General features: G+C 38.8%; 1 non-coding gene across 1 annotated transcript; it reads left to right on the top strand.

Annotated features, from left to right (window-relative positions):
- The first annotated feature begins 17,324 nt into the window (after positions 1 to 17,324).
- On the top strand, positions 17,325 to 17,431 carry LOC111820103 (U6 spliceosomal RNA). The gene has a single exon (XR_002823633.1). It is a non-coding gene; the product is annotated as a U6 spliceosomal RNA (small nuclear RNA).
- The last annotated feature ends 3,693 nt before the right edge of the window (positions 17,432 to 21,124 follow it).

The raw sequence follows: 21,124 nt of genomic DNA, 5'->3' as shown, positions 1-21,124 counted from the left end.
CCTAACCATTGTGCCACCAGAGTGCCTTAAAGTTATGTTCATACTCACTTCTAGGCAACATTTGCCCATCAAGATTTTTATCAATAACAAAACTAACATTTTTATCTCATCTGTCCAAATCTTATGTCTATTTCTCAATTAAATCCATACCTCAGAGCTGAAGAAAGGGGAGTTATTTATTATTTCCCTAAAATCTCAGTGGGAGGATTTTAAATAAGGAAGTGGCATAATGTAGGTTATGCTTTTTTTAAGATTGCTCTGACTGCGGGGTGGGGTGGGGAGAAATATCTTACAGGGGAAAGGGGGAAGGAGAGAGCTGGGAAACAGCAGCCACAGCAGGGAAGAAATGACAGTGACTTGCATGAGGGTGGAGACAGGGGGATGGTGAGGAGTGAGTGGAATCAGGACATGTTTTTGAGGGCAGTATTAGCTGATGCATTAAAGGTGTGGAAAGAGTAAGAGAGAAGTCATGGATAGATTGCTAGTTTTTTTACACAACTAATTAATGTATGGGGCATCACTGACTTAAACAGAAAAGACAGCAGAAGCAGGCTTAGAGGACACGTCAAGTTAGAGATTTATATTAGACATGAAGTGAAGATATCAGACATAGGTTTGGATCTGTGAGCCTGGAGTGGAGATGAGGACTAAAGATATAAGTCCTTAGCATAGTGACGGTGTGCCTTCAGAGGGACGGCTCATGCAATGTAAGTCTACTTATTAGAATAAAAGGATAATGTACACATTCCACACTTGAAGTCATTTCACGTGGAGTATCACAAGTGGAAAGATATTTTAGACACTGTTTTTTAAGAGAAGTTAGAAAGTTATTTCTCTAACTTGCTACTCAGGGCATTCTATGACAATATGACGACACTCGCAGGGATGCTTCAGTGCTGCACCCAAGGAAATGATCAAAGGCGAACGTATATTATAATCTGAACAGAAGAAACTTGTACAGGTGTGGATGGTGTGCACATTGGCATTCCATGACACTTATCTCTCCCTATCCAAAAGAATTCACATGTCCTCAGCCCGATAGTATCTCTTCATAGAGCCTGAGCATCTCTAAATCTTCCACATGGCAGTCACATGAATGGAGCTATCTGTGTTTCAATTTCTAGTTTAGGATTTAAACCCCATAACTAAATGCTAAAGCTACTAAGGATGTTTTCTATTTGAGAAATAAACAGATAAAAATGAATTGCTCAAATTCTTGTCCAAATGTCTTCTGATCTCATCGTCTGATCTCATGAGCCCTGTGGGTACACATGAGATATCATTAACATTGATAATTCAAATTTTGCCAGCTGATGCTTGACAAAGGACCTTGGGCAGGCCCTGCCTTCCTGTGTCCCGATTCAAAATCTCTTCCAGTTATTGCTGGAAGCACCTCTAGGAGGTTTCTCAGATGTGCTCAGGACTATGCATTCTTTGATATCTAACGCCTGAGATCATGGTCCTGGGGCACCTCCCACGACTGCTTTCGCCAGGGCTCACTGTGAGAACAGTGCTCTCCCTACCCAGAGTATTGTGTTTTGCTGCTTGCAAAGCTGCAGATCCTCCGGGTGTCCACCAGTCTGCTGCCCCTTCCGTCTCTCTGCACTGCTGAACCACATGGGGTGCGTACAGAAGCACGTCTGTATTCCAAGCCTTTCTGTTAGCGTCAGGATCTGGTCACCCTGGAACTCCACGCGTGTGGTGACCTCTCAGTTTAGGATCTAACTCTAGAGCTTTTCACATGTCTAGGGCACAGGGCACTTTCCTGAAACTTTCCTGACAGAGGCGTACAAAGCAGGGCATTTATTCTCTGGCACAGGGGGTGCACCACAGCAGAAGATTTCAAGCGTGGGCTCAGGCTCTCATTTGTCTGAAAGTATCCCTCCTCTTTCTCAGTCTGTCAGGACTTCCTACTCCTTTCATTGCTGTCAGATCCTGATCTCCATTACCGGGTGTTATCAAACTAAAATGGAATTTAACATTTGGTGATTCATGGATCTGCCTCCTCTGTGCCTGTACTTTCTACCTTTATCACCTACAGCAAGGTGGGAACCACTCTTCCACAGAGGGACGGTCATCGTGGCTTTACTTAAACCTGAATGTTTCTCATTATCCGCTTCCGTCCTCTCCTCCTTCTCTATCTCGGAGGATGTCCCTTCCTCTTCCTTGGCTTGCTCCTAGTTTCCATCTGCCCTGCATTCTCCAGGACTTGAAACCACTGATACGCCCTCTCCTGGGTTTTACATCAATCTCTCTACTGGCTGCTTCTCCTCCTCCATCCCTGGCTATGCTTAAGTCTGCTTAATACAGCTAGAAAACGCACAATTTCCAGCACAGTTAATATGTATGCCACAAAAAATAAAGTAAAATTATAAATTTAAAAAAAAGCTAAACATATTTTAACTCTATATAAATCAATACCAGAAAAAAAGTAACAAAGCAACTATTTAAAAAACTAAACACTACATAAAATACAGAAATTTTAGTTTAATTATGAAAACACAATATTTAAATACTATTTGATCTTTTACAAAAAGCTTTGATCACATGTCAATAGAGGCATGATTGAGTCACAAGCACATTTTTGTGCAAAAGTTTCCAACTCTTTTTTTTTTTTTATTGTACTTCAGGTGAAAGTTTACAGAACAAATAGTTTCTCATTACGCAGTCAGTATGCATATTGTTTTATGACATTGGTTAACAACCCCACAACATGTCAACGCTCTCCCTTCTCGACCTTTGGAGGACTGTTTTTCTTTTTTGGTGAAAATATACATAGCCGGAGATACACTATTTAAAAAATTTCTGCGTGTATAATTCAGTGACATTGACTACATTCTTTCAGTTGTGCTGCTATTCTCACTATCCTTTTCCAAATTATTCCATCACCATTATCTTCAACTCACTGCCCCTTAGAATTCCCATCAAACCTTTTGAGTTGCTGTTGTCAATTTCATCTCACATAGATAATTCTATTTTTTTTTTTTTTGGACTTTAGATGAAGGTTTACAGAACAGAATAGTATCTCATTAAACAGTCAGTACACATATTGCCCTATGACAATGGTTAACAATCCCACGGCATGTCAACACTGTCCTTTCTCAACCTTGGGTTCCCTATCACCAGCTTTCCTGTCCTCTCCTGCCTTCTAGTCCCTGTCCCTGGACTGCTGTGCCTCATTAGACCAGTTTTGTTTTATGGGGCTGTCCAATCCCCGGCTGAACAGTGAACCTTGGGAGTGACTTCATTACTGAGCTAAAAGGGTGTCTGGGGGCCATACTCTAGCGGTTTCTCCAGTCTCTGTCAGGCCAGTAAATCTGGTCTTTTTTTGTGTGTTAGAATTTTGTTCTACACCCTTCTCCAGCTCTGTCCAGGACCCTCTGTTGTGATCTCGGTCAGAGTAGTCAGTGGTGGTAGCCGGGCACCATTTAGCTGTACTGAACTCAGTCTGGTGGAAGCCTTGGTAGCTGTGGTCCATTGGTCCTTTGGACTAATCTTTTCCTTGTATCTTGTTCTCTTCATTCTCCCTTGCTCCCGAAGGGGTGAGACCAGTGGAGTATCTTAGATGGCTGCTCACAAGATTTTAAGATCCCAGACGCTACTCACCGAGGTAGAATGCAAAACATTGTCTTTATAAACTGTGTTATTCCAACTGAGCTGGATGTTCCCTGAGACCATGATCCCCATAACCCTCTGCCCAGCAATTCAGTCCCTCAGGGAGCTTCCATGACTGTTTCTTGTACCAGTTGTTCTGGCTTCCCCAGTATTGTGTACTGTTGTACCCTTCACCAAAGTTACCACTTATCTATTGTCTATTTAGTATTCCCCCCCCACCCCTCCCATCCTGTGTAACCAACGAAGATTGTTACTTTTTGTTTGTAAACTTTTTCATGAGTATTTAGAGTAGAGGTCTCATATAATATTTGTCCTTTTGTGATTGACTTATTTCAGTCAGCATAATGTCCTCCAGTTTCATCCATGTTATGAGATGCTTCACAGATTCATCGTTGCTCTTTATCATTGCATAATACTCCATTGTGTGCATGTACCATAGTTTATCCATTCATCTGTTGATGCACATCTAGGTTGTTTCCATCTTTTTGCTATTGTGAACAATGGTGCAATGAACATGGGTGTGCATATGTCTACTCATGTGATGACTCTTATTTCTCTAGGATACATTCCTAGGAGTGGGATTGCTGGATTGTATGGTATTTCTATTTCTAGCTTTCTAAGGAAGTGCCATATCGTTTTCTAAAATGGTTGTATCATTATGCATTCCCACCAGCAATGCATAAGTTCCAATCTCCCTGCAGACTCTCCAACATTTGTTATTTCCAGTGTTTTTGATTCATGAGTGCTTTTTTTTTGCGGTGCTAACTTTTTCTTTGATCCTCTTACTCTCCTGTGCTGAATTCCTTTTGTTTGTGGATTTTTTTTCATTTCTTTTGTTTTTGTAGGTTTTGTTTTTACTGAGACTTTATGTTTTCCTCTTTATTTTGATGAATAGGTTTGTTGACTTTCTTTGTGGTTACTGTGAAATTTACCCTTATCTTGCTAAGTTTGAAGCAGTCTATTATTACTTGGTATCACCTTGCCTTCCTCTCCATTAGTAGGTTCTATACCTACACCGTTTATTCCCTCTTTTATTGTTCTGATGTTGTTGTCATTTACAGATTAATTGCTCTGATTCCCTGTTGTATTTCTTTTGGTTTTGGATAGTCCTTGAGAGTACATTTCCTAGATTAGTATCTGGCTGGTACAATCCTGCATCCTACATTCAGCCTGTGAGCTGATGTTGTTTGTTCTCAGATTGAAGGACTCCCTTTAATAATTCTTGTAAGTTTGGTTTGGTTTTTACATAGTCCCTTAATTTCTGTTTATCTGGAAATGAACTAATTTCACCATCATATTTGAATAAGAGTTTTACAGGATATATTATTCTTGGCTGGCATTTTTTTTCTTTCAAGGTTTTATATATGTCATCCCATTGCCTTCTTGCCTGCATGGTTTCTGCCAAATAATCTGAGTTTAGTCTTATTGTTTCTCCTCTGTATGTGACTTTTTGTTTTTCTGGAGCTGCTCTCAGGATTCTTTGTTTGTCTTTGGTTTTGGCAAGTGTGATTATGATATGCCTTGGTGATTTTCTTTTGGGGTCTCTCCTACAGGAAGTTCGTTGAGCTTCTTGGATGGCCAGCTTTTCATCTTTCATAATATTGGGGAAGTTTTCTGTCAGCAATTCTTCGATGATCCTCTCTGTGTTTTCTGTTTTCTCCCCCTGTTCTGGAACACCGATCACTCCCAAATTTTTGCTTTAGATTGTATCCCACATAATTCTCAGTCTCTTCATTTTTCCTTGGTCTTTTTTCTGATTTTTCCTCAAATAATGTTCTATCCAAGTGTTTTTCTTCAGTTTCACTGATCCTGTCTTCCACCATTTCAAACCTGCTCCTGAGCCCTTCTATGACACTGTGCATTTCTGAAATCTTGTTGTTTATCTTTTGGATTTCTAATTGTTGTTTCTGTATGATTTTTAGTTGTGAATTTATTTTGGCATTTTCTTCCTGCATTATTTTCCTGAATTCTTCCATTGTTTGTCTGTATTTTCCATGAATTTGTCTATTTTTTCCTCATTTTTGTCTGCTTTTTGCTTCAACTCTTGGATAGCTCTGAATATTAGAGATTTGAATTCCTTATCAGGTAGTTCCAGTGCCTTTTCTTCCACTGGAAAGTCATCTGGTGTTTTATTTTGGACACCTACTGGAACCATCCTGTCCTGTTTTTGTAAATGTTTTGATATTGTCTGCTGTCTTCAGAACATTCAGTGGTTATTTTCCTCGTTTATTGATTGTAGATTTGTTTGTTTCGTCTTGCTTTTTTTGTTTCTGTTTGGCTATGTCTGAGCAGGCAGGCTGTGTGTTCTTTGTTGTTTGCTCGTCTGTGGGCATGATACTTTTTGCCTCCTTCTCCAATTAGCAGAGTCAGTCACTCAGATATAGTACAGCAGGGCAGGTCTAGCTGAAGAGGAGTTGCTGGGATGGGTTGTTTGTGGCACTTACTACAGCCACCTGGGGGGGGGCAGTAATCAGTGCAGGGCAGTTTCTGGTAGGCTGTGCCTGTGCTGCTTGGCGATGTGATGTTAAGTGAACAGTGTAGGTAGGCAAGATGGAGGGGAGAGATTGTGATGTGTGGAGCTATGATGGGTATGGGGGAGAAGAGAGAGGAACAGGAGCCAAAAATATACAAACAAAAAAGAGTGTTAGGGGAGCTTGCCTTTGGAGTGGAGAGATGAGAGACTATGAAATGGAGAAAAACAAAAAGGAGAAGAAGAAAAAGAAAAGAAAAAATGAATAAATAAAAATTAGAAAGAAAGAAGAAAAAGAAAAGCTCCCAGGGATCCCTCCAGTGCAGCCTTGAGGTCTGCGGAAGTTGCTTCCAGGCTGTCAAGTACAGCCTGGCTAGAATGGGTAGAGGTGTCACTCAGAGCCAGTTATTCAGGGGACAGGAAGAGAAGGAAAGTAAAGAGAGATGAGAAACTGAGTAATGAAGAAAGACAAAAAGGGAAAAGAAGACAAAACAAACAAATAAAAAAAAAAGAACAAGAAAATCCCCAAAGAAAAACAGAAAAAAAAAAAAAAAACAAGAAAAAAGAAATGTTCTCAGGGATCCCTCTGCGCATCTGTGCAAGCTGAGGGGATAGGTCCCAAGCCACACAGTACTGCCTCGCTAGAACGGGCTCCCAGTTCGATAAAAGAAAAAGAAAACAAACAAACAAAAAAGCCTCAGGATCCCACCAGTGTGGTGGCACGAGCCGAGAAGCAGTATCACATTCGAACGGAGTTTCGCAGCCTTTCAGGAAGAAGCAAAGATGGTGCATGGAGCCAGGTATTTGAGAGAAAGCAGGGGGAGGTGGTGAGAGGTAAGGAAGAAATCTAAAGAAGCAGAAAAAAGCAACACCAGCAGCCAACAAATGGCACTTAGGGAGGCAGTTAGTGTGGGCCAGTGGAACCCAAGTGACACCAGAGTGAAGGTGGTGCTTCCCAGCCAAGACACTGGCCGCAGGAAGCAGAGGAGGCTGAGTGGGGGTGAAGAAGGGTGGGGGTGGGTAAGCATATATCGCTGGTTACTGGTTGTTCTGTCTCCTGCTGGAAGCTCCATGAAGCTGCTTTCTCATACCCACTGTTCGCTGGTCTCTTGTAGGAGTCCAAGATGGTGGATCCGTGCTGCGTTCCTCACTCTCTGTTCTCTGTCAGTTTCTTACTCCATTCAGTGCTTGGCTGAATTCTTTATCTCTTCATTTGATGCTTTGGGTTTCAGGATTGCTGTTTTCTCCATTTGGTTTTTTTGATCTATGCTGTCTGTGGAGGGACAGCGTGCTGCTTCTGCCTATAGCACCATGTTGGCTGGAAATCAAAAGTTTCCAACTCTTAAGAATGTTTTCTGCTTCTACATTAGTTGGTGGAAATGATGAAGAGATAATTATAAGTTATCTCTAAATATTTTTTCCTGGCTCATTCATTCACTTTTAAATATTTCCACCTCTTGTTTGAGAAAATATTTTTCAAAGTTTTTATTTTTCAGAAATTGTATTAAGAGCAAGCTCTTGCTTTTTTCCAGAGAAAATATTTTTGATTCCTCTTTGTCTTCTTTAGTTTCATAGAAACTGATGAACATCTGAATTTCAATTTGTCATGTCCATATTCCACTTGTCTGAAAAGTCTTTGAGCTAGAGTAGAAATTGCCCTTACAATAAGGTTTGTATTGTCAATTGACTTCTTTTGGTTGTTGTTTATGAGAAGTTTTGAAATAGAGAAAAATGCTTTCTAATCAGCCAAATATGCTTGATGAAAATTTTAGTGCTGTACATGAGTACAGGAAGATCTCAAGATATGACTAATTTATATATTTTTTAATCTCAATAATATTGTTACATCAAAACCCATCAGTTTCTTGGACCTAAAAACAGCATGGTCTATCACAATATTGAAAAACAATATTATGATCTCTTCTCAGTTGATCCTCCAGAATTCTTAAATTAGATAAGTCACAATCAGAAAGGCTGGAATTCTTACTCTAATTCTTTTCCCTCCAGGGAAATGAAGTGAAAATTTCCAAATTATGGTAACACCAGTGGCACAGTGGTTAAGAGCTCAAGCTGCTAACGAAAAGGTCGACAGTTCGAATCTACCAGTGGCTCTTTGGAAACCCTGTGAGGCAGTTCTACTATGTCCTATAGGGTTGCTATGAGTCGGAATTGACTTGACGGCAACGGGTTTGGATTTTTTGTTTTTTTTGTTTTTTGTTTATGAAAAAGTTAGGAGGGAGAAGTGGTGTGCCACCCTAACATCTTCAGTAACCCCTTGTTACCCTTGTAATACAACGTGAATTCTCTTCTTTTGTCTGCAAGAGTCCACATGAATGAACAAGGCCCTACTTACCTCTCCAACATCATCTTCTACCACTCTGCTCCTTGTCAGGAGGCTGTACCACACTGGTCTTCTTTCCCTATTCCTGAACCTGCTAGGTTTGTTTCCACCTTAGGGTCTCAGCACTGGCTGATGCCAGTGCTAGGAACACTCTTCCTCCAGAGTCCTACACGGTTGGCTCATTCTCCATGTTCAAATGACAGTGGAATTCCCACCTCCTCCACCCCTGATTATCCATCTGCAGGAGTCCCCTAGTCAGTCTCTTTCCCATTGCCCAATGTATTTATTCATTTCCTCAATTTCACTACTGGATATTTTGGTTTCCTTTTTCTTTTTAACATTTCTTCCTCTCCTGCTGCCTCTCCCTAAGTTAACCATGAAAGGGGGAACTTTGACTGCCTTGTTGTTGTTGTTGTTAGGTGCCATCAAGTAGATTCTAACTCATAGTGACCCTGTGCACAACAGAACAAAACACTGCCCAATCCTGAGCAGTCCTCACAATCACTGCTATGTTTGAGCCAATTGCTGCAGCCACTGTGTCAATCCATCTTGTTGAGAGTCTTCCTCTTTTTCTCTGACTCTGCCTTACCAAGCAGATGTCCTTCTCCAAGGACTTGTCCTTCCTGATAACATGTCCAAAGGTACATAAGACGAAGTCTCGCCATTCTCACCTCTAAGGAGCATCCTGGCTGCACTGATTCCAAGGCAGATTTATTCATTCTTCTGGCAGTTCATGGTATATTCAATATTCTTCACCAACACCGTCCTTCAAATGCATCAATTCTTCTTTGATCTTCCTTATTCATTGTCTAGCTTTCGCATGCACATGAGGTGATTGAAAATACCATGGCTTGTGTCAGGTGCACTTTAGTCCTCAAAGTGATATCTTTGCTTTTTAACACTTTAAAGAAGTTTTTAAAGCAGCATATTTGCCCAATACAATATGTCGTTTGATTTCTTGACTGCTGCTTCCATGGATGTTGATTGTGGATCCAAGTAAAAAGAAATCCTTGACAACTTCAATCTTTTCTCCATTTATCATGATGTTGCTTATTGGTCCAGTTGTGAGGATTTTTGTTTTCTTTTTGTTGAGGTAGAATCCATACTGAAGGCTGTAGTCTTTGATCTTCATCAATAAGTGCTCTTAACTTTCAGCAAGCAAGGTTGTGTCATCTCCATATCGCAGGTTGTTAATGACTCTTTCTCCAGTCCTGATGCCACATTTTTCTGCATATAGTCCAGCCTCTCAGATTATTTGCTCAGCATACAGATTGAGTAAGTGTAGTGAAAGGATACAAACCTGACTCACATCTTTCCTGATTTTAAACTACTCGGTCTTCCCTTGTTCTGTTCAAACTACTGCCTCTTGTTCTATGTACAGGTTCTGCATGAGCACAATTAAGTGTTCTGGAATCCCTATTCTTTGCAATGTTATCCATAATTTGTTATGATCCACACAGTCAGATGCCTTTGCATAGTCAACAAAACACAGGTAAACATCTTTCTAGTATTCTCTGCTTTCAGCTATACTACTATATACTCAGTTCCTAGAACAATGCCTGGCACATAGTAGGCACTCAGTAAATATTTACTATGTGAATGAATGAAGAAATAAATGAAGTCTCCCTCATTCACTTGTGAGAATCAGGAATCACATTCATTCTTCCCACAGCCTTAATCCCTAAGTCACCATCTCTGTGCCTTTTTCACTTCTCTACATACCTTCACAATTGCCTAAGGTAGTTCTACTCTTCACGTACCAAATTCTGCTCTTGAGAAAAAAAAATATATCAAACTCATTCACACATATGGCATTAATGATTAACAATATATTGAATTGTTGTCAATCTGTTGGTCTATATATTTCTTTTCACTCTCTTAACGGTGTCTTCTGATGAACAGAAGTTTTTAATCTTAATATAATTAAATATATCAATGCTTCCCTTTATTTTTAGCTCTGTATGTGTTCTTTTCAAGAATAAGACTGTAAAAGACTTGTTTTACCTCTTACATTAAGCTATTTAATGCTTCTGAAATTGATTTTTGTGAGGAAGGAGATGAAAGACACTTTTTTCCACATGAATATCCAGTTGAGCCCTTTGTTTTCTACTACACTACTTTGTCACACTTTTTATAAATCAGATAAGTTTGTTTCTGGACTCTGTTCTGTGCCTTTGGTCATTTTATCTACACTTGAACCAATATAATACTGTTTTAATTACTATAAATATGCTGTTATTGTTGTTAGTTGTCGTCGAGTCCGTTCCATCTATGATAATCCCATATGTGCAAGTACAACTATTCCACAGGGTTTTCAAAGCTGTGGCATTTTAGAAGCGGGTCATCAGACTTGTCTTCCCAGGCACCTCTGGGTGATTTCAAACAGCCAACCTTTCAACTAGCAGTTGAGCGCTTAACCATTCCTAATTTTCTGTAGAAATATGGACAGCCAGACATTTTTACCCCAAGTCAAAAAGGAAAAAAACAATCAAAGGATCTTTCCACATATAAATTGAATAAATTATCTGAGGTTGCCTAGGTCAGAGAATTTGCATATTTTTTCCTCCACTCTGCACAGATAGAGGCATTGAGAGTCCTGAAACAGAACTGGCTTGTGCCCTTCTTGTTTCCACAACATGAAATTGTCAGTTGACAAGGCTCACCTTCCTACCCAGAGCATCAAAGAGGCAAAAATCCCCACCAGCTATTTGAGGAAATTTAGCAAGATGAAAGAAAATCAAGTTAAAAACAAAAAAATATACTCCTATAATTTAACTTAGGAGAAAGAGAAATTAGTTAGGAAACAGAACACTTTAAAAAGACAAAATTCTAGCTAGTATGTTCAGAGATATTTAAGACATCATCACTTATATAAAATAAACATAGGATGTGGGAAAAAAAAAACTCTTGAATGGTAAAAATATAATTGACCAAAAACAAATCCACAAAAGATCCGACAGCCGACTAAAATGAGTTTCAAGAATGAATTGGTAGAAAGAAATTATTAAAGGAGGAAATCATCAAGGAAAGAAAAGAAAATAATCTTCCAGATGTAGAGGATGCCACTGAAAAATAGCACTGCATGCCAAGGGCAATAAGTGACTAAAAACCCACACATATCCCTGTGGACAACAGAGAGAGGGAAAAAACAAACACAGACACACACAGATTACTCAGCAATAAACAAGAAACAGAGGACATCAAATTTCACATGGATGCACAGGAGTCTTGAAACAGTTACAGCTGAGGACACAAGAAAAATTAAATTTATTAAATACAGAAATAAGCCATACAAATTTCCCATGGAGTCAATAATTCTGAAATTTTTATATTATACCAAAATATAAATAGCACACTTATTGTGAACTATTCTTTCTATATTTTAGATGCTCCCGAGTTAGTTCACTATGTCCCCTGACACACCCTCCTGTTCAGAGGAGCAATCAAGGTTACCTTTTCTACTAAACCCTCATAATTTCAAATGCTCCCCCACCCACCCACCAAAGGTAGGGATGGGGGTACTACTACAGTATTTTTATCCTTTTACAGATTTATAAATTTGAAAATAAGATGGATGTATTTTGCTAGCATAGTTTTTCATCTTCATCTTTCTCTTCTATTTTCTGTTTTTCAGTTCTTTCTCAACTTTGCAAAAGGCATTCAGAGTCTCTTCATGATTCTTACTCACATTAGTGAATTTACTGCTGGAAAAAAACAGCAGCATAGCATATAGTACAGAATAACCAGTTTCTGCAGTGGTCATCCTGCCTGTTAACCCCCGTGGGCCTTAGCCCTCTGGTCTGCAGCATCGAGGCAGGGGTAGAGATTCCAGTTTTAACTTTCCTTTTCTTAAGCCATCCCTAAAGCACAAGGCTCATGAATTCTGCTGTAGTAAACTGACCCCTCTCGAGAAACATTTAAATTTTCCTATATTCTTAGAAGAGTAAAACTTGTTTGTTTTCCATGGCTGCCAAGTAGAAACATATTGAAGGGATATTTGATTCGGTTTTCCTCAAAGGTCGCTTCTTGTATGCCTGTGAACTGAGTTCAATGTTCTTGCAATGCAGTCAACTTTGGTATGACTGAGGAATTTTTCCCCCATATTTATGCTATAAGCAAAGTCAGTTGCCATCGAGTCGATTATGACACATGGTGACCCCATGTGTGTCATAGTAGAACTGTGTGCCATGCGATTTTCAACAGTTGATTTTTCAGAAGTAGATCACCGTGCCTTTCTTCTGAGGTTCCTCTGGGTAGATTTTAACCTTCAATCTTTCAGTTAGCAACTGAGCACAATAACCATGTCCACCACGCAGGGACTCCGTTTATGTTTTAAGTGCATATATTTTTTATCTAAGAGTCTGCTCTCCTGCCAGGACATTTTGCATACCATCTACTGACCTTGTCAAATTACAGAAAGGCGTCATCTTCTTTCCCAGCATATATGCACAATCTAAAAATAAAATCTCTAATTAACAAAGAGTTACATATTTTTTATGACTCTCTGTACTTAGGCATGTTATATCACTTACTGTTCTGTATCATAATTTTCTTTTTACTTGTCTTTCTTTGAGGGTTGCCAGATAAAATACAGGATACTCAGTTAAGCTTGAATTTCAGATAAACAACAGATAAGACTTTATTGTAATATGTCACCAAAACTTCATGGATATACTTACATTAAGAAAGTATTCTTTATCTGAAATTCAAATTTAACTGGATGTGCTGTGTTTTTATTTGCGAAATCTGGTAATCCTAGTCTCTTTCCAAGTAGATAACAAGATTTTGTATCTTGTTCATTCCTGTGTCCCCAACCCAAGCACAGGATCTTCACATATTAGATACTCAATTTTGTTGAATTAATTAATGAAAATACAAAACGAACAAATATAAGATGGATAGTGTCAACAAAAATATGTATAAGCTGAAATGAGATATTCAATTGAGCTAAACTCAGCGTATGATTAGTATAGACTTGGTTACAGGATAATTGTACACAAATTTTGAATATTTAATCATATGTGAGAATTCTGATGTCTAATTCAAACTCTTTATAATCTCTTCAAACTTTTGATTGTGACCCTAATACTCCCCAGCATGTTTTCTCCTTTTCAAAATGGGCGACTGAGAGCTTGACGTGACACCCCACAGGAAGATTAGAGCCCAGATGTCAGATATGTATATCTTTAGCCCAATAAGGAAATGTCCGGCAGGTATCTCTTTGGTATGATCAACAGTCTCTTGTAATTACCTTGTAATGAATAATGACACTTCTAACCTTTGTAAAAATCATATATAAGCTCTAATGTAAACATGCCTTTTGGGACTCCATAGAGACACCCGCGTTGCTGTCGGATCCCTGGTGGTGTACACTTCCTAAAATAAAACTTTCTCACTCTTTGGGTACCTTTCATTGGCTCAACTGCTCCAGGGCACGGACCCTATTTGGGTAACATGATGAAGTGTTACACTTAAGAATGGCCTCAATATACTTACTACACCATTTCTAAAAGACGGAGAACACTGATGGACACAAGCAGGAGGGTTAAGTACAAACTATCGAATCGGAATCTAATTTGCTCTGTGAAATTTCCACCTAATGCACAATTTAAAAAAGTAAGTAGGAGGGTCATGGAAACTCCAGCTGAGAACCAAACTCTCTTTGACAGTATTTTCCCTTGACACCAGGGGCTAGTAATCAAGGATATAATTGGGTTAATATACCAATAAAATCAAACAATTTTCCGCAGGAAATTAAGAAAACAACAAAACTTTCCATTCAGTGAGGAAAGAGCATTTTGGGGAGATTTGAACATGAATTACACGCAACCCAGTACATATCTATAAAATAAAACAAAAATAAGCCTAAAATTGCCTCTATGTACCATACTTTATCCATACTTTATTTTGTTCAATTTCATTTTATGATTTCTCTCTTTCCTCTCTCATTCTAAAATTGAAAAAACTTGGTTTTTATTTTTTTTAATAAATTTCTGCTGACTATGTCCTGTACATCAGCATTTTAAAGAATAGAAAAGCATTTTTATAGCTTCTTATAGAAGATAGTGCACTCAGTTTGTCACCAAAGATGTGTGTCCATCTTCTGCTTACTAGAATATGCTCTTATACCAGTCTCTCTGAGTCTGTTTATCCAGCTACAAGAAAGGGGTCAGGATTCCTCCTTCATGTGGTTATTATAAAGATCAAATGAGAACGTATATATGAAAACAAGAGTAGAAAGCTCTATAGGTACACATTCATTACCAGGGTGGAAAAAATAAAAGGTGTCTACATGGAATGTAAAGAGTTAAGCACGAGGAATCACCTTGGAAGTTTCCATTAGGGCATTTGTCGACAAAGGATAACTAGTCTGCTCAATTACTTTTAATTCAAAATCTACAACCACCTGTTCAGGGTCTATTGTGGTAGAAACTAGAAATACTGAGTTAAAAGAGGTAGGATTCCTGACCAAAAGGAGCTACACATTCTTGCTGCTTTTAATGGGGCTTAAAATCCAACCACATATCTAAAAAGACTAGATAGATAGGTGGGTAGATAGGTAGATAGGTAGGTAGATAGACAGGTAGGTAGGTAGGTATAGGTGTAAGTATAGATATAGATACAGGTGTGTGTGTGTACATATATATATATAATACATGAATATATATGTATATATATATACACATACACACACAATGATCAAACTCTGTTACTAAATGGAAAACAAACCAACCAACTCTTAAATAAATTATTTCAGGACTTTGCTCAAGATCCCTGCTTAGCAGAATAGTGTTTTCCAAGAATGCTTTGGGCCCTTGCTCTTTCCAAGATAAATTGTTTTTCCCCCTCTGTCCTTCCCCCTGGCCCGAGGAAGAACAGATTCACCTCTAGAGCCTCTGGAGGGCACAGCCCTCTGACACCTTGATTTTTGCTCAGAGAAACTGATTTTGGACTTCTGGCCTCCCAAACTGTGAGAGAATAAATTCTTACTTAAAACCACCAAATTTTTGGTGATTTCCTACAATGCCAATACATATACATGTTTCCTACTGGTGTTATAGAAAATTACCACAAATTTGGTGACTTTAAGCAACAGAAGTTTGTTGTTTCACAGTTTTGGAGGCCAGAAGCGGTTCATTGGTAGAATTCTTGCCTTTCATGTGGGAGACCTGGGTTTGATTTCCACCAATGCACCTCAGGTGCAGCCACCACCCATCTGTCTGTGGAGGCTTGCATGTTGTGGAGGCTTGCATGTTGTTGTGAGCTTCCAGACTAGGAAGAACTGGGAAGAAAGGCTTGGTGATTTACTTCCGAAAATCAGTCAACGAAAACCCTAAGAATCACAATGGTCCAATTTGCAACCAATCATGGAGATAGTGTAGGACTGGGCAGCATTTCATTCTGTTTTGCGTGGAGTCACCACAAGTCAGGGACCAAGTCAACAGCAGCAGCTAACAACAATTTTATATATATGTGTGTGTATATATATATATATATGTATATATATATATAAACCCTGGTGGCACAGTGGTTAAGAGCTTGGCTGCTAACCAAAAGGTCAGCAGTTTGAATCTAGCAACTACTCCTTAGGAACACTATGGGGCAGTTCTACTCTGTCCTATAGGGTCACTATCAGTAGAAATTGACTTGATGGCAATGGGTTTGGGTTTTTTTTTTTTTTGGTTTTATATATATATATATATATGGAACCCCGGTGGTAGAGTGGTTAAGTGTTTGGCTGCTAATCAAAAGGTCAGCAATTTGAATCCACCAGCTGCTCCTTGGCAACCCTATGGGGCAGTTCACTCTGTCCTATAGGTTTGGTATGAGTTGGAACCAATTCGATGGCAGTGGGTTTGGTTTTGGGTTTTATATATAGATATAGTGTATGTGTATAAATGTGTGAGTATAACTATAATTGCACTTAAAAACAAGATGGAACACTCTAAGGGGACTAGAACTTGGAAAAAATTCCTAAATGAAAAAAAATCACAGGGATTGAATGGATTAAAAAAACACACACACAACACCAAAAATTTATGCATGATTGAAAATGTGAGATTTGTACCAAAAAACTCTACACCTGGAGTATGATGGGTACCAGAAGCAATAAACATGGTCATTTGTAAGAGCAGCCCAGCAACCTGTGTCCTGTTGACTAGTCACAGTGATGGGAGTGATTGTTACAATATGAAAGAGTCAATGAGGAAGATTAGATTAGAGAGCATGGAGAATGGACAATGTGCGTGTGACTGTGATACCTAGAGGAATGAGGAGCACCCACACTCAGAAAGAATGGGCACTAAGTTGCAAGCACACAGGGCTTCCCCCATACTTTCAGTGAATCAGTGTTCTGGTAGTTTACACAAACACTTACAGCCACACAATTGAAAATGAAATATTCACTACAAAGAGGAGACAATCAGGAATAATGAGATATTTGAGGAAAGCCAACACATAAGTGAAAGAGAGAATAGGTCAACACTTGGGAAGAACTTACAATGAGGGAAACACCGCTAACAGAGCAAGCTGAATAGAGCGTTAAAAAGAAAAGGCATAATTAATATCCTCAGGAGACATGCAAAAGGCTAAAGAGTCATAAGAATAACAAATTACAGATCATAGAAATTAAAATTTGGTTATTTAAATGAAACCTTAAGGGATGATCTGAAAAGTAGAACACACACAGCCAAAGACAGGTGTAGTAAGAAGAATGAGCCAAAGAATTCTCCCAGGAAGAATACAAAGGAAAAAAAGAAGAAGGAAAGTACAAAAGAAAACTTAAAGACTTTGTAGAATAGACCCAAAATTTCCATACTCATTTCAGAGTAGTTCCAGAAGGTAAGAATAGACCAAATGAAGGAGAAATGACATTTAAAGATATGATATAGGAGAATCGTGCTTGCTTTGACAGCACAGATACTAAAATTGGAATGACACAGAGAAGATTAGCATGGCCTCTGTGCACGGATGACATGCAAATTCAGGAAGCATTCCTTATTTTTCACCAAATGAGCAACTCCTGTCCAAAAGCAAGATGAGAAAGCAGGAAGGGATAGGACTTGGACAAATGGACACAGGGAACCCGAGGTGAAACGGGGGAGTATGCTGTCACATTGTGGAGATCGCAACCAATGTCACAAAAAAATACATGTATAAATTTTTGAATGAGAAATTAACTTGAGCTGTAAACTTTCACCTAAAGCACAATAAAAAATAAAAAATAAAAAAGATATAGGAGAATTACCTTAATCTCAGAAAGAAAGACATGAGTTCTGAGATTAAAATTTCTTACTGAAAGCCGAACAACAAAAATAAAAACAAAAACTACACCACTTTTAGTGTAATTTCAGAACACCAAAAATTCTGGAGAAAAAGCCTTAGAACTTCCAAAGAACAACAAAAGTTACCTACAAATGACCAAGAATCCACTGATGTTGTTGTTAGGTGCTGTTGAGTCGGTTCCGATGCATAGCAACCCTACATACAACAGATGAAACACTGCCCGGTCCTGCACCATCCTCACAATCGTTATGCTTGAGCCCATTGTTGCAGCCTCTGTGTCAATCCATCTCATTGAGGGTCTTCCTCTTTTTCATTGGCCCTCTACTTTACCAAGCATGAAGTCCTTCTCCAGGGACTGATCTCTCCTGATAACATGTCCAAAGTTTGTGAGACATAGACTCACCATCCTTGCTTCCCAGGAGCATTCTGTTTGTACTTCTTCCAAGACAGATTTGTTCGTTCTTTCGGCAGTCCATGGTACATTCAGTATTCTTCGCCAACACCAAATTTGGAGGCATCAATTCTTCTTTGGTCTTCGTTATTCATTGTCCAGCTTTCACATGCATATGAGGTGATTTAAAACACCCTGGCTTGGGTCAGGCGCACCTTAGTCTTCAAGGTGATATCTTTGCTTTTCAACACTTTAAAGAGTTCTTTTGCAGCAGATTTGGCAATGCAATGCATCTGATTTCTTAGCTATGCTTCCAGAGACGTTGATTGTGGATCCAAGTAAAATGAAATCCTTGACAACTTCAGTCTTTTCTCCATTTATCATGATGTTGCTTATTGGTCCAGTTGTGAGGATTTTTGTTTTCTTTATGTTGAAGTGTAATCTATACTGAAGGCTGTAGTCTTTGATCTTTATCAGTAAGTGCCTCAAGTGTTCTTCACTTTCAGCAAGCAAGGTTGTGTCATCTGCATAACGCAGGTTGTTAATGAGTCTTCCTCCAATCCTGATGCCCCGTTCTTCGTACAGTCCAGCTTCTTGGATTATTTGCTCAGCATACGGATTTAATAGATATGGTGAAAGGATACAACTCTGACGCACACATTTCCTGACTTTAAATCATGCAGTATCCCCTCTTTCTGTTTGAACGACTGCCTCTTGGTCTACATACAGGTTCTCCATGAGCACAATTAAGTGTTCTGGAATTCCCATTCTTTGCAATATTATCTGTGATTTGTTATGATCCACACAGTCGAATGCGTTTGCATAGTCAATGATAAACTGGGAAACATCTTTCTGGTATTCTCTGCTTTCAGCCAGGATCCATCTGACATCAGCAGTGATATCCCTTGTTCCACGTCCTCTTCTGAATCTGGCTTGAATTTCTGGCAGTTCCCTGTTGATATACTACCGCAGCTGCTTTTGAATGATCTTCAGCAAAATTTTACTTGTGTGTGATATTAATGATATTGCTTGATTATTTCCACATTCAGTTGGATCACCAAGAAAGGTGATAAACATGCATCTCTTCCAGTTGGTTGGCCAGGTAGCTGTCTTCCAAATTTCTTGGCATAAATGTGTGAGCACTTTCAGTGCTGCATCTTTTTGTTGAAACATCTAAATTGGTATTCCGTCAATTCCTGTTGCCTTGTTTTTTGCCAGAGCCTTTGGTGCAGCTTGGACTTCTTCCCTCAGTACCATCAGTTCCTGATCATATGCTGTCTCCTGAAATGGTTGAAAGTTGACCAATTATTGTTGGTATAGTGACTTTGTATTCCTTCCATCTTCTTTCAATGCTTCTTGCATTGTTTAATATTTTGCCAATAGAATCCGTCAGTATTGAGACTAGAGGCTTGAATTTTTTCTTCAGTTCTTTCAGCTTGAGAAATGGTGAACGTGTTCTTCCTTTTGGGTTTTCTATCTCCAGGTCTTTGCACATATCATTATAATACTTTACTCTGTCTTCTCGAGCTACCCTTTAAAATCTTCTGTTCAGCTCTTTTACTTCATCATTTCTTCCTTTCTCTTTAGCTACCCAACTTTCAAGAGCAAGTTTCAGAGTCTCTTCTGACATCCATTTTGGTCTTTCCTTTCTTTCCTGTCCTTTTAATGACTTTTTTGCTTTCTTCATGTATGATGTCCTTGATGTCATTCCACAACTCTTCTGGTCTTTGGTCATTAGTGTTCAATGCATCAAATCTATTCTTGAGATGGTCTCTAAATTCAGATGAGGTATACTCAAGGTCATACTTTGGCTCTCGTGGACTTCTAATTTTCTTCAGCTTCAACTTGGATTTGCATATGAGCAATTGATGGTCTGAAGAAAATTAGAACAAGTCCGCTGCTATTAGTCTTCTGATAAGTAATACTGGAGACAATAAGATGATGAAAAAATACCTTCAAACTTTGACCTTAGAATTCCAATCTTATCCAAATTATAAAGATTAAAAAAAATTTTAAACGTGCAAAAAATTTAGAATATTTACCACCAAAACTCTTTCTGCAAGAATATCATGAGGATGTACACCAGTGAGAAAAATATTATCCCTAGAAGAAGTTGTTGTATTCCAGAAGCAATGATAATCAAAGAAATTACTAAGACCTATTGAGAAGTCTGAACATATATTAATTATCTAAACTGAAACTTCTGAATGATAACAACAAAATATATCAAAAGACTTGGAGAAGGGAGCAGAGGGACTTTTAAATGCACCGATTTTCTTATCTTATCTTGTTCAATTGAAGGATATAGTTACTAGTTAAACTTGGACATTGTTAGAAAAAATTACATATTTCATTACATGAGACAAAAAAGTTCACCTTTATAGAACAGAGTGAGAATATAAAACATTTAAATAAGTAAAAAAGGGAAAGTGGAAGAGACTGCATAGGCCCAGCTCACTATTATTTATTCCCCATTGCTAACCGCCACATTGTCTCTTGATTTTTCCCTCCCGTTCTAGTCTCTACAAAAAGGTTTAAGATTAACCGATGTTCCTCTCTGGAGGGTGGAAAACAAGTGATAATGATCTAAGAATGAAAAACCAAACAAAGCACCCATCTTGTGACAAGAAAAAGCAGGATGTCACCAGACAATCCCCAAAGATGTCACCAGATAACCTCTAAGAATACCAGTAGAAGGTTAACTCATCTAAGACATCATCACCTCAAGGAGAAACAACCACAAAACATCCATAATCCTGTCCCTACAAAAGACTTCAGCCGAACTCCAGTGGGGGAGACGGTTTTTTTAGAGGAATCTATTCCCCTCCGTCTCCTATATATTGATATATAATAAACATCTTGCTGCTCACCTCACCCCTGTCTCAGAATTGGCTATTGCGGCAGGCGGCTCCAATCCGCGTTATTGCGGTAACAAAAGGAACAAAGGCAGGAAAGGGGGGGACAACAAAAGCATGATAAATAGAAAATATGAAATATTAAGTAAGGAGTAAATTCAGTCATA

This window comes from Trichechus manatus, unplaced genomic scaffold, assembly GCF_000243295.1.
Source record: "Trichechus manatus latirostris isolate Lorelei unplaced genomic scaffold, TriManLat1.0 scaffold00026, whole genome shotgun sequence".
Taxonomy (NCBI): Eukaryota; Metazoa; Chordata; class Mammalia; order Sirenia; family Trichechidae; genus Trichechus; species Trichechus manatus.
The sequence above is the reverse complement of the archived record's forward strand: the minus strand, read 5'-3'. Positions and strand labels throughout refer to the sequence as shown.